Genomic DNA, 13946 nt, shown 5'->3' with positions numbered 1-13946 from the left:
CGCTCAAGGTCAGGAGTTCGAAACCAGCCTGAGCAAGACTGAGACCCTGCCTCTACTAAAAAAATAGAAAGAAATTAATTGGCCAACTAAAAATATATAGAAAAAATTAGCCAGGCATGGTGATGCATGCCTGTAGTCTGAGCTACTCAGGAGGCTGAGGCAGGAGGATTGCTTGAGCCCAAGAGTTTGAAGTTACTGTGAGCGAGGCTGACGCTATGGCACTCTAGCCTGGGCAACAGAACAAGACTCTGCCACCCCCCCAAATAATAATAATGTAGTATAAATAATTGCCTGCACACTACATAACTACCACTAGACTTGGGCTGATTGAGCAGTTGTCCTTCTGCAGAGAGCTGGGAACATGCCGTGCAGTTTTGTTTCTTTTCAAGGGAGCAGAATTTTACACAGTTGATTGCTTCGTGTTGTGGTTGACCATTTGCAGGTCATTTCCTAGGAGTATTTAATGTTTGTCCATGTCTTACCAATTAGCAGTTATAATCTCTTTAGAAGACAAAGCAAAATAGTTATCATTTTTATTTTCTTTAATCAAAGGTTATTTTGAACATCTGGTTATTATGAACAGATGCACGTGAATATCTCTCCCTCCCTTCATGTGGATTGTCAGAGGTGGCAGGACTGTTTTGTTCCAGCCTTAAAATCCCAGAATGTGTGTTATATTTGCATTATGTTCATATATAAAGTCAGGAAGGACAAACAAAATATACATGGCAGCATCTCTCTCACTCTGTAGTCCAAAGATAAGCCCTTGAAAGTGTGGTGGGAGATTTCCAAAGCCAAACAAGTTTGGAAAATGTTACACAAAGCCCTCTTTTCAGGATTCAGGAGCTCATTAACATATTAAAAGCTCTAAGAAGTCCTGCAAAGGAGACAACAGTTTATCTTTGTTTAACTCAATGTTACAGCAAATTGTTTAGCCAGAGATCCCCATTTTTAGATGAACATATGCTGGGGCATGCTGCCTTCAGAAAACTTTTCCACTGCTGACTTAGAAGTGACTGCATCTTAAACATTCAGCTACCCAGGGAGGATAGTCCAGTTCTGAAGGGTTTCCTTTAGGAACATTTGTTTAATCTTTTTACCTCATCTTTTGCTTCCTGTTTGGCTTTGAGAGAGAAGAAAGAACCGGGGAGTGCTGAGTGGGTCCACTTGATCATGCTGTGCTGAGCGTCGTCAGGGCTGCCCTGCTGTGTCAGGAGTTAATGGAGAGAGAGCATCACTCTGGAAGGGCTGGGGTGGAATTCAGGTGCCCTGGCTGGTTAAGCAAGGCCAAACCCAGGCAACCCCAAACCTTGGCTGCAGTTAATACTATGGCAGAAAGGCCTTATCATGTTCCTCTCTGGAGTTTTCCCCGACAAGTTCACATCCGCCAAGTCCTGTAACTCCAAATGCATTAGTAGCAGAACGACATCTTCCTTGGAACCGTCCATCCCAGGCCTGTCACCAATATGAAAAACTGTAGACTGCTCAGCCCGGAGCTGTGAGGAGGGCGGGGAGGACTGATCAGAGACTGTGTAGTGAGGGCCTCGACTTAGGCAGCTTGCAGCCACTGTGGCATGGCACGACGGGTCTCTGTTTCCCTTTCTCTGTCCTCTCGTTGAGGTTTGAATTGTCACACACATTCTCCGTCACTTTCCCTATCCCATACACATCCAGCCGGGCCCCAGTGAGCCCCGGGGTAGCGAGCAGTGGTCCTGGGGGATGGTCCGGGCTTTGGCTTAAGGATCCTCTGAGCTTTCATCTGCTCTTGGAGAGCTGTTTCTCAGCTGACTGGTGCGCAGGATGCCAGCAGCACCCAGGTGGGGGTGAGGGGCCCTTGCCTGCCGGCCCCCACCTCATGCACAGCTCCCATCTTCCTCTCCCGCCCGAGTGCCGCGCTGGCCGGCAGGAGCCAGACTGCACAGTCATATTCTGCTGTCATGCTGCCAATTCAGCACGGTGTCCTTAGGAGATTAATAGTTAGTTCAAGGGAAAAAATATAAACACACTTTTGAGTATAATAGTGTAAGCTTTTGAGAGCTATCTTACTTTTTTTTTCCTTTTGGTCAGAGAAATAGTATATTTAAGGAACGATTGCAGGAAGTGTTGGAAATGAAGCTATGCTGCTATTCTCAGGATGCGGCTGGGGAGGTCAAAGTGAAGGTCGCTACATCCTGACATCCGTGGAAGGACTTGAAAGTGTAGTCGAGCCCCCTGTGGAACTGGGCCCGGTTCTCCTCCCAGCCCCACCCAGCTGCAAACACAGCTGTTCCCTGGGAGACCCTCTGCGCGCCTGGCCCACTTTCTATTCTGGTGCTGGCTCTGCAGCCGGGATGTAAAGCTAGTAAAATACCCCTTAATTTGGGTCAGTTAGGGCTGAGGCTGAAATGAATAACTCAGACTCTAAATAATCAAAACCCTTTTTGAAGTAGTTTTATTACTCTCAGATTCAAATGTTACTTACCAACAGACATAAGCCCCCAAGGACCTGCTTAGCTGACAGAATTAATGAGAAATAATCACCTTGTGCCATCACCGCACCAGGCACGTTCCTGATACTACTTTTGACTCTTGCAACAACACTGTAGTGTGGGTTTTGTGATTTCTGTGGCATAAATGTTGAGGCTGAGCCCCGTGAGGTGAAAAACTTGCCCAGGATCAGAGGATGGCCACGAGGCAGAACTGGAACCAGAACTCCAGGTTAACCGGGCCGGGAATCTGAGCTTCTGCTGTGATTTCCAGCGGGTCCTCCCGGCTCAGACCCCACTTCAGTCTCTAAACTCCACACCTTCAGTCTCATGTTTCCCACCTGCCGCTCCTCCTCAGAGATAGTGGTGAGGGGTAGCCCAGCCCAAGTGCAATGGAGACAAAGACCAAATTGGTAAAAATTTGAAAACTTATGCTCAGTCTGTTGGGTTGACTAACTTTGGGGCATGGTGTGGGCTGGGTGCAGGCTCAGGTTTTGTGTAGCTTGTTTCTACAGGTTGGCATTGGCTGTCTGCATGGAAAGAGTGGTCATTTGGACCCACCGTTGCACAAGCTTCCAGCGTGAACCACGCTAGGCAAAAAAAACAACCTTGTTTGAAGAGACCATTTCACCTTAATGGACACCTAAAAGGACATTCATGTCCTTTCCAAGATGATAAGATCAGTGTTGAAACAGAAGAAAAACTGGTTTAGCTTCTCAACTACTCTTATTCATACATTATAAAAAAGATGACTATTTGGCAGGAAGCCTAAGAGTTGGTCTCAACTAAAATGGTGAGTTAATTTTCTTTCATCCTTCCGTGTTGTTAGGGTTTGGACCTACAAGGAAGGTAGTGCCGATAGACTGACCATCAGGTTAGGAGCTGTTCCACTCAGCAGTAACTGACTTGTGAAGTTTCCTGGGACTGTCAGGAACCCCCAGACATCAGATCAGCTTGACGTCAAAAAACAGAAACGGCATTTCCCGAGGCAGCCTGGTGTGCAGCAGCTGCGCCCAGGGAAACCTGGGCTCTGCTCGTGTTTGGCTTGGGTGAAGCTTTGCTTATTTTGAGCAAGTCACTTCACCTCTGTGGGCTTCAGTCGCCTCATTTTTAAAATAAAGAAGTTGACCATAACCTTTCCAGCATTTCTATGAAAAATAAGTTTCTGTGATATTATTATTATTATTGTTGAGACAGAGTCTCACTCTGTTGCCTGGGCTAGAGTGCCGTGGCGTCAGCCTAACTCACAGCAACCTCAAACTCCTGGGCTCAAGCGATCCTCCTGCCTCAGCCTCCTGAGTAGCTGGGACCATAGGCATGTACCACCATGCCTGGCTAATTTTTTCTATATATTTTTGGTTGTCCAGCTAATTTCTTTATATTTTTAGTAGAGATGGGGTCTCGCTCTTGCTCAGGCTGGTCTTGAACTTGACCTCGAGCAGTCATCCCACCTAGGCCTCCCAGAGTGCTAGGATTACAGTCGTGAGCCACCACGCCCAGCTGATATTATTATTTTTAATAGATGCCATTTATCAAATACCTGCTACTCATAGACACTTCATAAATTATTGTTTCATCACCACAACAATGAAATAACACCTAAATCTGTCCTGTTTCTGCTGTGACACTTTGCTTTCAAGTATGTGAAGTGTATTGAATACTTGGCAAGACAAATGCTATAACTTGGAACAAGTTGATATAAAACAGAGAATTGTCTTTATTTGTATGAACTAGGACTGTTTCTTTTGAGTTTACTGGGGAAATCAGATATGAATTTATAATCTATTTAAGAGCCATTTGATCTTGAACTAGTCCCTTCATTAGTCTCTTCTTGCCTCAGTTTCTTCATCCTTAAAATGGGCACACTGCAGTAATGCACATGCGACAGAACTGCTGTGGTGACTCACTCAGTGGGAGTTCAGTCAAAGCAGCTAGCAGAGTGCCTTCCACATGGCAGGCACTTAACGAAGCTAGTTTTCTCTCTTCTCCTAGAACAATACTTAATTTATGTAATGGATTTGTTCTTTTACGAGTGAATTATTCATTATTTTTAATAAGTTTCTTATATATCCATTTTTCTATTGGCTTTTCTAATAAAACTAGAAATATCTTTCCCCAAGGGAATATTACTAATAATGAAAAGTTTGGCGGACACATTTAAAAACTGAATTGCCTATATAAATTTTGCATAATAATTATATATTAATTTTTTTGAGACAGAGTCTCGCTCTGTTGCCCTGGATAGAGTGCAGTGGTGTCATCATAGCTCACAATAACCCCAAACGCCCGGGTTCGAGCAATCCTGCCTCAGCCTCCCAAGTACCTGGGATTACAGGTGTACACCATGACACCCAGCTAATTTTTCTGTTTTCACTGGAGACAGGGTCTCACTCTTGCTTAGGCTGGTCTTGAACTCCTGAGCTCAGGTGATCCTCCTGCCTCAGCCTTGCAGAGTGCTAGGATTACAGGCATGAGCCACACCACTCGTGGCTAATAATTATATATTAATTATTAAAATTAAATTATATTTGTAAAAATCACAGGTGAAAAAGGACTAAGAAGGTGAATAGCATGCACCGTGAACACAAGCAAACACAAAGAGCATTGGACTTCTGGGAGTGGTAGTTCCAGCGTGACAGTATTACTTTGTCCCTTCCTCATTCCTGGCCTTGGCTTAGGCACTAAGTGGCATAGAGAAGTAAGACATGGTCCCTGTCTGCAAGGAACTTGAAGTGCAGGAGTGAGCAAACCTTGCCTGTAAGGGGCCAAATAGGAAGTCTTTTTGGCTTCATGGGCCGTGTGGTCTCCGTTGCAACTGCTCACTCTGCAGTGCTCGTGCGCAAGCAGCCGTAAGTGAGCACGTGAATAAAGAAGTGTGGCTGTGTGCCAGTGAAACTTTATTTACAAAGGAGGCAGCAGGGCCATGTTTGGCCTGTAGACCATAGGTTGCCGACTCCTGAGCTAGTGGAAGGAAGGCTTGTAAACGGGCGGTTGTAAGATACTGCAGCAGGTAGTCCGGGTGTTCATCTTGAGTATAAGAAGCACAGAAAACGGGCACCTGCCCCAGCCAAGGGGAGAGGAGACCCCTCAGCTGAGATTATTAAACTTGACAGAAACATGGGAGTTGGCCACACTTGGACCAACAGGTGACGCGGAGTATTAAATAATTTTGGTTGAAGTGAGCATTACCTTTTGAAGAAGGCACTGTGCCAGAAAAGCAGTCTGCGTAGGAGCCACGGTGTCGTGGGGCACAGAAGAGCGGTGCGGGCCCAGGGCGCCGGGCGTGGGAGCCGCGAGTGCCCTGGCGTGGCTGCTCGGGCAGGTGTCGGAGCAGGGAGTGGCGAGGAGCGGCTGGAGGGGGCTCCTGTGCAGGAGGTGATGGGGCTCAGGCCATGGAGGGAGCCCAGCGGGCTGTGTTAGAGCAGGGAGGCTGTGGAGGCATTTGTTTTCAGCAAGTGAAAGATGATTTTCCTTCCACCTCAAGTTCTCTCCATGATTGATCACTAGAGTTACTAAGTCCTCACATTCCAAGGATTCCTTGATGCTACCATCAGCAGTTCCCCACCCTTGGCTCTTTTCCAGAATGAGTGGGGATCTCCAAATGTTAGTGCAGTAGTCCAGTTTTGTTCATGTACCATGTTACACTAGCAGACACCTCCAGAACAACTCTTGAATCTCTCAAGTTTACAGTCTTCACGTTATTCAATATAAATTAATGTGCTAGAAGCCTGTATGTTGATGTCACTTAGAGCATTAATAGTTACCTCCTTTCAATGCTTAGGACTCCGTGGAGTTCCTCCCTCCCTCCCTCCCTCCCTCCTTCTCTTTCTCTCTCTCTCTCACTTTCACTCTCGCTCTCACTTTCTTTTCTTTCTTGCTTTCTAATGGGTCTTTTTAATATATAGGGCTTACTATAACTTCCTTTCTTAGAGGCAGTTGGTGAGGGCTATTAGTAAAATATACATTGCAGAATTTGGAAAGACTCTTCAAGGTTAGGGTTGATATAGGGGCATTGCTTATTAATAATCTCTGCTACCTTGTAAGTATCCATTCAACTTCCGCAAACGCCACAGAGGGCACTGAACCAAATAAGAACATTCAATAATGCAAACCTCAGGCCGGGCGCGGTGGCTCACGCCTGTAATCCTAGCACTCTGGGAGGCTGAGGTGGGAGGATTGCTTGAGCTGAGGAATTCCAGACCAGCCTGAGCAAGATCGAGGCCCTGACTCTACTAAAAATAGAAAAAATTAGCTGGGTGAGGTGGTGCATACCTGTAGTCCCAGCTACTCGGGAGGCTGAGGCAGGAGGATTGCTTGAGCCCAGGAGTTTGAGGTTGCTGTGAGCTATGATGACGCCATGGCACTTTAGCCCAGGCAACAGAATAAGACTCTGTCTCAACAACTAAAACAACAACAAAAAAATGCAAACCTCAGCTTAGAAAGATATATATCCTTATTTCTTTGAAGAAAAGTAAAATAAACCAAGTAAAAAGAAAAAGTAAAGTGACTCATTTTATTGTTCTCTCAGAGATAATCTTACATCAACTCAACTGAGGGTGTGTTCAGGTGGTTATGTTTCCTGTCTGAATTTTTACAGAAAGAAGTTCTCTAGCCCTTTAAAAATAGTCAAATTCAGTGAGAACTGGGAAAGCCCCAGTGTCAACTAAAGCTGTTTCCATTTTTCTTCCACTGGGAAGGCTGCATGGAGCAGAAGGAAGCAGGCAGTGAGAGTTGTGATTTGAAGGAAAAAAAGACAAAAGATAGATCCTTGCTTAAAGGTTAGAATGAATCTAAAATTGGAAGAGACTACACAAAGTGGAAGAATTTGAGCAGCTCTAATGCTGCGGCGTTGGAATAGGTTTCCTGCAAGAGGCTTGGAAGCAGGTTTGCCGGTCCAGGTGTGTGTTCCATGTAGCAGGGACAGGTGTGCAACAGGTTTGTTCTACCCCTGTTTCTCTCAACATGCCATGGTTATTATTTTGGCACTGAAGTAGGAAAAAAAAATGTTGAAGAGCAATTTGAGCAGCAATTAACGCAAACCAGAGAAACTAAACTCAAAAAAGCATTTCCCCAGAGTACCTGGCAAGGATGTTCATTATGTCATTTAAGGAAGCTTGCAAGGGTGCCAACTCTAATTGGCAGTTGTGTTGGCTACTGTTGACAGTGAACCTCCTAAAATTGGAGAATGAGCTTACTAGGCAAAAAGGAGAGAGTAATTCGAGGTTTTCAAATCATGCAGTGTATCTTGAATTTTGATGGAATCTTTCAGGAAAAGAAAAATCTGTATGCTGCTAGATTAAAAATACAGAAAAACATGGGCTAGCATAGGCTGCCTAAATGTTCAGAAACGAATTGTAGCGAATGTGCTTCATCAGCCTAGCTTATGGAGGCCAATTCTTTTGTCCGTCTGTGACTGATCTTCCAGGGCCGACTGTGTGTGTGTGCGTTCGTGCCATTTTTCTTGTCTTTGGTTAAATGCCAAGCACAGCAAATCCATGGTATATAAAACACGGGTCCGTGAGAGGCTGCTGAAACTCTATTTTAGGGGAGAAAAAATGCTTACGCTACATTTTTCTAAATTCCTTCAACCCAATCAGGAATTTGTTTTATTTAAGCTTTTGAAATTTTAAGCTGTATTATCCTCTTTGTACTGCTGAACAAAAGTATTTCCTTTTATCTCAACAGGCTACTCTCAGGTTTAGCACAGATAGTTTGCATAGTGATTGGTAATTTGCTGATGGAACAAGCTCACATAGGATCTCCACTACAAAAGATGAAACTTTGGGGAAAATGTTCATTCAGTTCCCTAAAAAGCACTTTTTGCTTTAGTCAGTGAGCACGAACATACATAAACTTTGGCCTGTGGAGACATGGTTCATTCCAAGCCACTTTCAAAGCAAGCTTCCTCTAGGCCTGATTTATAAGATTGTCTTAAAATACATTTTCCTCAAAAAGTGAAAAGGTTTTTCCTTTGTTGGTTTGCTTTTTAATGATTTTATCTTACCTTCATCATCATCATTACCACTGTGAGACTTTACATTATTTTTATTAATACCTATATTTTTCTCTTATTTCAAGATTTCTACATTAATTGTAGGAAGTTTGAAAAGGTCAAGAAAAGTATAAAACTGAAAATAAAAGTCAGTCTTAATTCTACTCTATAGAAATAATCACTTAAAATACTTTGGAATATCTTCTAATTTTTCCTACATACACAGACATCTACTCACTGTTTTGTCATACCATTATATCATGGGCATTTATCATTCATTTGCAAGGGCAAACTTGTCAGGGGTTGTATAGTATCATTACCATGTAGTTGGGGTATTATTGCTTGCTCCTATGAGTTCCAACCAGTGACTGTCATTGCATAGGGACCTCTGTGAGTGTGTTGGATGATTTCCTTGGGGAAAAGCTCCAAAAAAGGGAATTGCTGGTATATAAAAGGTGGACACTATTTAAAGCAATGTGCTGGATATTGCCAAATTATCTTCCAGAATGACAATGTCTGGTTTATACTCCTTGCACAGATTTTACACCTCTTTGTTTCTCCTATATCTCCAGAAAATTAAAAAAAAATTTTTTTAAACAAAGTATTGTATTTTGATCTTCTTTAGTGGAATTAAACATTTCCTGAGTGTTTCCTTTTTGACTATTTGAATTTCTTATTTTGTCAATTATCTGAGTGCATTACCTATTTCTAGTTGGAGTATTAGTATGTACCAATTATGTAAATACTCATTAAAAGTAAACCCTGTGGATAGATTTTACAAATTTAGGTCTTTATAATTTTGTTTTTGATATTTTTGATGCATAGAAGTTTTAAATAATAAATAAAGTTAATAATAAAGTTTAACGGTTAACCTGTTTCAAGTTCTACCAGTCATTTCCTTAGGTAGTTTCTTTTCCCTTTAGTTTTTATCTTTGGAGATTCTGTCTGCACTTCAAAATCAGACAAGCGATCTATTTTCTTCGAATTTTTTAGGTTCTTGTTTTACATTTTATTTTACCATAGGATTTATTGCTGTTGAAAATGATTGTCTTCCTTATTTCTCACTTTTCATCTTCTTTAGAAATTTCATTAGTTTCCTTGTTGAATATTTCTCCACTCTGGCAAGTCAAGCAATTAGATTATTCCTTTTAAAATAATATAAATTGCATTTATTTTAGATTATCCTTAAAATATATAGGTACCAAAACAGTCTACCAAGTTTTCTTTGACCTCTGCCTTTTTTTCTTTTTTCTTTTTTAACAGAACATGAAGCAACTAATATGTAGCGTGTAAAGCACGGACACACTTTAGTCTCACCACGTAGTCATAGCTCGCACGGTCCACTCACCATCCCCGTGGAATGCCCTCATCTTGGAACAGTAGCAAGGAGAGCAAGCCTAGGGTTATGAAACGGGGCCATGACTTCAGCGCTTTTATGATCTTGTCAAACCTGCTGATGAAGTGTTAACATGCTTAATTAAAGGATTGTTGTCATTGTTCTCTGGGGAATGGATTTGAGGGAGGCTGGAGTTAATACAGGAAGATTCAGGTGGTGGTTTAAGAGAGTGACCTGGTCCCAGCTTGTTCTCTGCCCTCCCTGCAAACTCCATCCCAAGGAAATTTAATCAGAGAATGGGATTCAACTTGCAAATAATAGAAACCACTCTAGGTATTTCAGGAGCTAGGGATTGAATGCAGGGAAGTCGTGTTTTCTGAGTTGCTAGAGCAGCTATACACTGGGCCTCAGGAAGGATTCTAGAGAACTAGCCTGGCCAGGGAACTGTCTCTCAGTTTTGAGGCTGGGAAATTAGGAAGTCTCTGTGCCAACCACTGGCTCCAAGATCACACCTCCTCAGCCACCACCAGAACTGTTGGCTCCAGGACCACCCAACCCCTACCAGATCTGACCAGCAAAATGGATATCCCACTTCCTCCCCTCTTAACAACCTTCCTAATTCAAGTCATCCCAGAAATTCGAACTAGGCTGCACACTCAAAGTTATTTTGAGGTGTGCACCTGAAAATTGGCAGCACTGAAATCGCATTTGAAACCACATCTATTCAGGAGTCTAGAAGTGTTGTTTTCAGCCTTACAGCCCACACTAGGAATCACCCCAGAAGGAGCTGGAATCACAGGTGATGAGCGAGCACCTACCGCGCCTTATAAGTCGTGTTGTGGTAGGGGCGATGGAGCATGCGGATGCATTCGGGATTTGTTGAGCAGCAGAATCTGCTGGACTTGGTGACTGATTTGATGGGGAAGGAGGTGGTAAGAAGAGGGAGGTGACAAGGGTAGTGTCAGAAACAAAGCCAAGCTGGGCACTGGCACAGTGGTGCATGCCTGTAGCCCCAGCAACTCCAGAGGTCAAGGCAGGAGTATCACTCAAGCCTAGGAGTTCAAGACCAGCCTGGGCAATGTAGTGAGACCCTGTCCAAAAAAAAAAAAAAAATTTTTTTAAACCCATTACATTAAGTCATATTTTTGCATGTTTTAGGAGCATTACTCCTGTCAGATTTTTTTAAATCTTAAAAATTTTAAATTGCTTTAAACAATGCTTAGTGAAATGACAAAATATTGTATTTTATCTACAGCAATGTGAACAAATTTTGAGAGCCAGGTAATCTCAAGGCTTCCTCATACTTGTGAAATTCTTTAGGAGGCAGTACTGCATCTGAACATATTTTCTTTTCCTGCTATTTTTGTCAATACCAGAAGTGGAAGTCAAACAAGGGTGTCGGCTCAGTGGACGCCCCAGCCTGCCCCGCACACTGAATGGCAGTGTCTCCTGGGGAGCTCCTGGGGTCAGGGGTTGTTCACGTGGATTCCCTGGCATGGCGACCCTTATCTCAGTTAGCTTGCTGGGCACCCATCCTCCGGGGGAGGGACCAGGGAGCCCAGGTCACGGCGGCTGCCTGGCACTGTAAACCCTCCTCAACTAGGCACAAGGACAGACAGCTTCTCCAAATCAACAAGCAAACAACTGGGGCTCCAGGCCCAGCAAACACTTCTGAGCAGGCTTCCTTCCCCACCAGCCGTGTGAGTGGCTCGGTCTCCCTCTGCAGTTTTCATCTTCCACTCTGGCATTGTTAATTGATAGGGGTGGCATGAAGGTGACTGCTGAACATCTCATTAGGTAGCAACTAAATTGGGCCGTGGCTGCCCAAGGCCAGGTCTAGCAATTGCTCAGGTGGCTGAACTCACAATAGCATTGGCAAGTTCCGCCACTCCCCTGAACACTTTTATTAAAATCTCTTTTGTCTCCTGGCCATCTCATATAAGCATAATGTACTCATTTGCATCACTTAACCTCACATAAACTCATCAATGGGAAGTCTTGGTGGAGACATGAAAGTGTTTCAAATAATTCTCTGCCTTTGAGACTGCAGCTGGTGCCCTCCTCCCCGGCAGCCACCTGCGGTTGGGGCCCCCTTCTCTTGCCAGTAATGTGCTGGGCAGAGGCACCCGCACGTGTGCTGCGATTGAGAGACAGATGGTGGCAGGTGCTGTGACGCCTCCTCTCCTAGAGTGGACAAACCGAGCTGGGAAAGCAGAGTGTGTGCCCACTGCTAGTTATGATGCCGCAGCTCACGTCTTGAAGCACAACTGGCGTTCCCAAAGCTAGAAATAGGCTGCACACTAAAAGGTGTCTATTATTAAAAATACATTTTCTTCGAGAGAGAGCACATACATGAATGTTCGTTTTCCAGGCTTGCCTCCCAAAGCCCACTTAACTCATCACCTAGCTTCACTATCCTGCATTTGCAGTTCAAAATAGTAGCGAGGAGACGTGTGTGGTTCACATGGTGTTTTAGCTTCTCCCTGCTCCCTGGAGTTGATTGTTTGAACCCTAGCCCAGGACATGAAGCTCATTCATTGTCTTCAGAGTGGCAGGGAAAGGGCAGGGCAGCGTTGGCCGCTGGCTCTCAGAATCACTGCAGGGCTTGTGAGAGGACCCCTGCGCCCGCCGGCAGGGGTCAGTTCAGCGAGTCGCGATGGGGCCCAAGAATTTGTCATTTCTAACTAGTTCCCAGGTAGTGCTGACTGCTGGCCACATGCTGAGGACACTAGAGCGTCATAGGAGGAAGTTAACCCTCTAAAGGACTCCTGTGTCTAAATTCTTAATAAGGTTCTGTGCAACCAGCAGTGCCCTCTCCCAAAACATGAATAAACCTCCTCGACAACAAATCCCACACCATCCTTTATTGACAAGGTCCTCGTGCCATCTGTGCTCACGTTCCCTTGTTCCCTTTTTTCCTGAGCCTGTGTTGGAAGAAGATGGGGTAGCAGAGTAAGTCACTCTCCTCAGGTCTCTGGAAGGTCAAGCCTGTCTTGGGGCATCTGCGAGCAGGTGCGCATCCCCAGGAGCCCAGGGCAGGAGTGACGCAGTGTGGCAGGCAGTGCCTTCCTACTCTGCATCCGTGATGCTAGCTCGGTTCTTCCCAAATCCCTGCTGACACTGAAACCCACAGCTGTGAACTTCCCAGCAGTTTGGAAACAGGAGGCAGGACCTGAGCTTACAATGCCCTCTAAGGATCCTCTGTGTTACACTCTGGATCTAAAGAGGGACAGACAAGGGGCGGGGGAAGACATCTAGGAAGACAGGGCTGAGATCAAGGCTCAGCCTAACACCTTCTGTATCCCCCACCACCACCCAGCCTGTCTCCGCTCCCAGAACATCTCCCGCTCTGGCCTCACCAACTGCTACCTGTGCGCCTCTCTCCAGCTGCTTCCCACCCCAACCCCCAGCCCCGGTCTCCACTGACCTGGAGATGCCAGCCCAGAACTGGAGCTTTAGCCACTTCTTTCCAGCGGAAGAAGGGCGTCTGTCCCCCTGATCGTGGGTGGGAGCACAGAACAGCAGGGGCCGGCCCCATAGGCTTCACAGCCCGGGTGCAGGGACCCTGTGTATTTGCACCTCTGGCCCAGATGTAAGCCACGTGTGGACTTCAGTGCTGTGTCCCCACCTGGATACACATCACTTAGAGGGAACAAACACAGGTTTCTCTCCTTCTGCAAATGGAGGGGAAAAAATAACAGGATTGTTTTTAATTTTCTTATTACAGAATAAAACTTCCTTGTAAAAAATAGTGTGAATGTTGTATTAGTTAATACTAATTTATCAATTTTCTCTCCAAGTAGAGCAGCTTTACACGGGAATATAAGAAAACACAAGGACATTTCCAAGGAATGAATGAGAATGATCAAAGCTCATATTTCAATATTCACTATTAACCCTTGCCTTTATTTTTAAGATGACTTACAAAGTTTGGGGATGACATCACAAGAATGGGTTTTAATCCCAGGTGGTTACACTCCCCCATGCAGAAGGTCATCAGGGCCTGGCAGCCCTGGGCCATGGGAGCAGCTGTGTGGGGTGACGGAGTGCAGGTCCCAGGGACGCCCGGGCTCCCCACCCACTCCCTCTGCCCGCCTCCCTTCACGCTCCACGTGGTGGTTGGGGCAGAAGAGCACACGTGCCCAGGCTTCAC

General features: G+C 45.0%; 1 protein-coding gene across 4 annotated transcripts in view; it reads left to right on the top strand.

The window, feature by feature from the left end:
- The window catches only part of SLC22A23 (solute carrier family 22 member 23), a 163814-nt gene that overhangs the window by 21905 nt on the left and 127963 nt on the right, over positions 1-13946 (top strand). The window lies entirely within an intron of this gene.

The sequence above is a fragment of the Microcebus murinus genome, chromosome 15 (assembly GCF_040939455.1).
Source record: "Microcebus murinus isolate Inina chromosome 15, M.murinus_Inina_mat1.0, whole genome shotgun sequence".
Classification (NCBI taxonomy): Eukaryota; Metazoa; Chordata; class Mammalia; order Primates; family Cheirogaleidae; genus Microcebus; species Microcebus murinus.
Note: the sequence above shows the minus strand (reverse complement) of the source record. Positions and strands in the feature narration are given on the sequence as shown.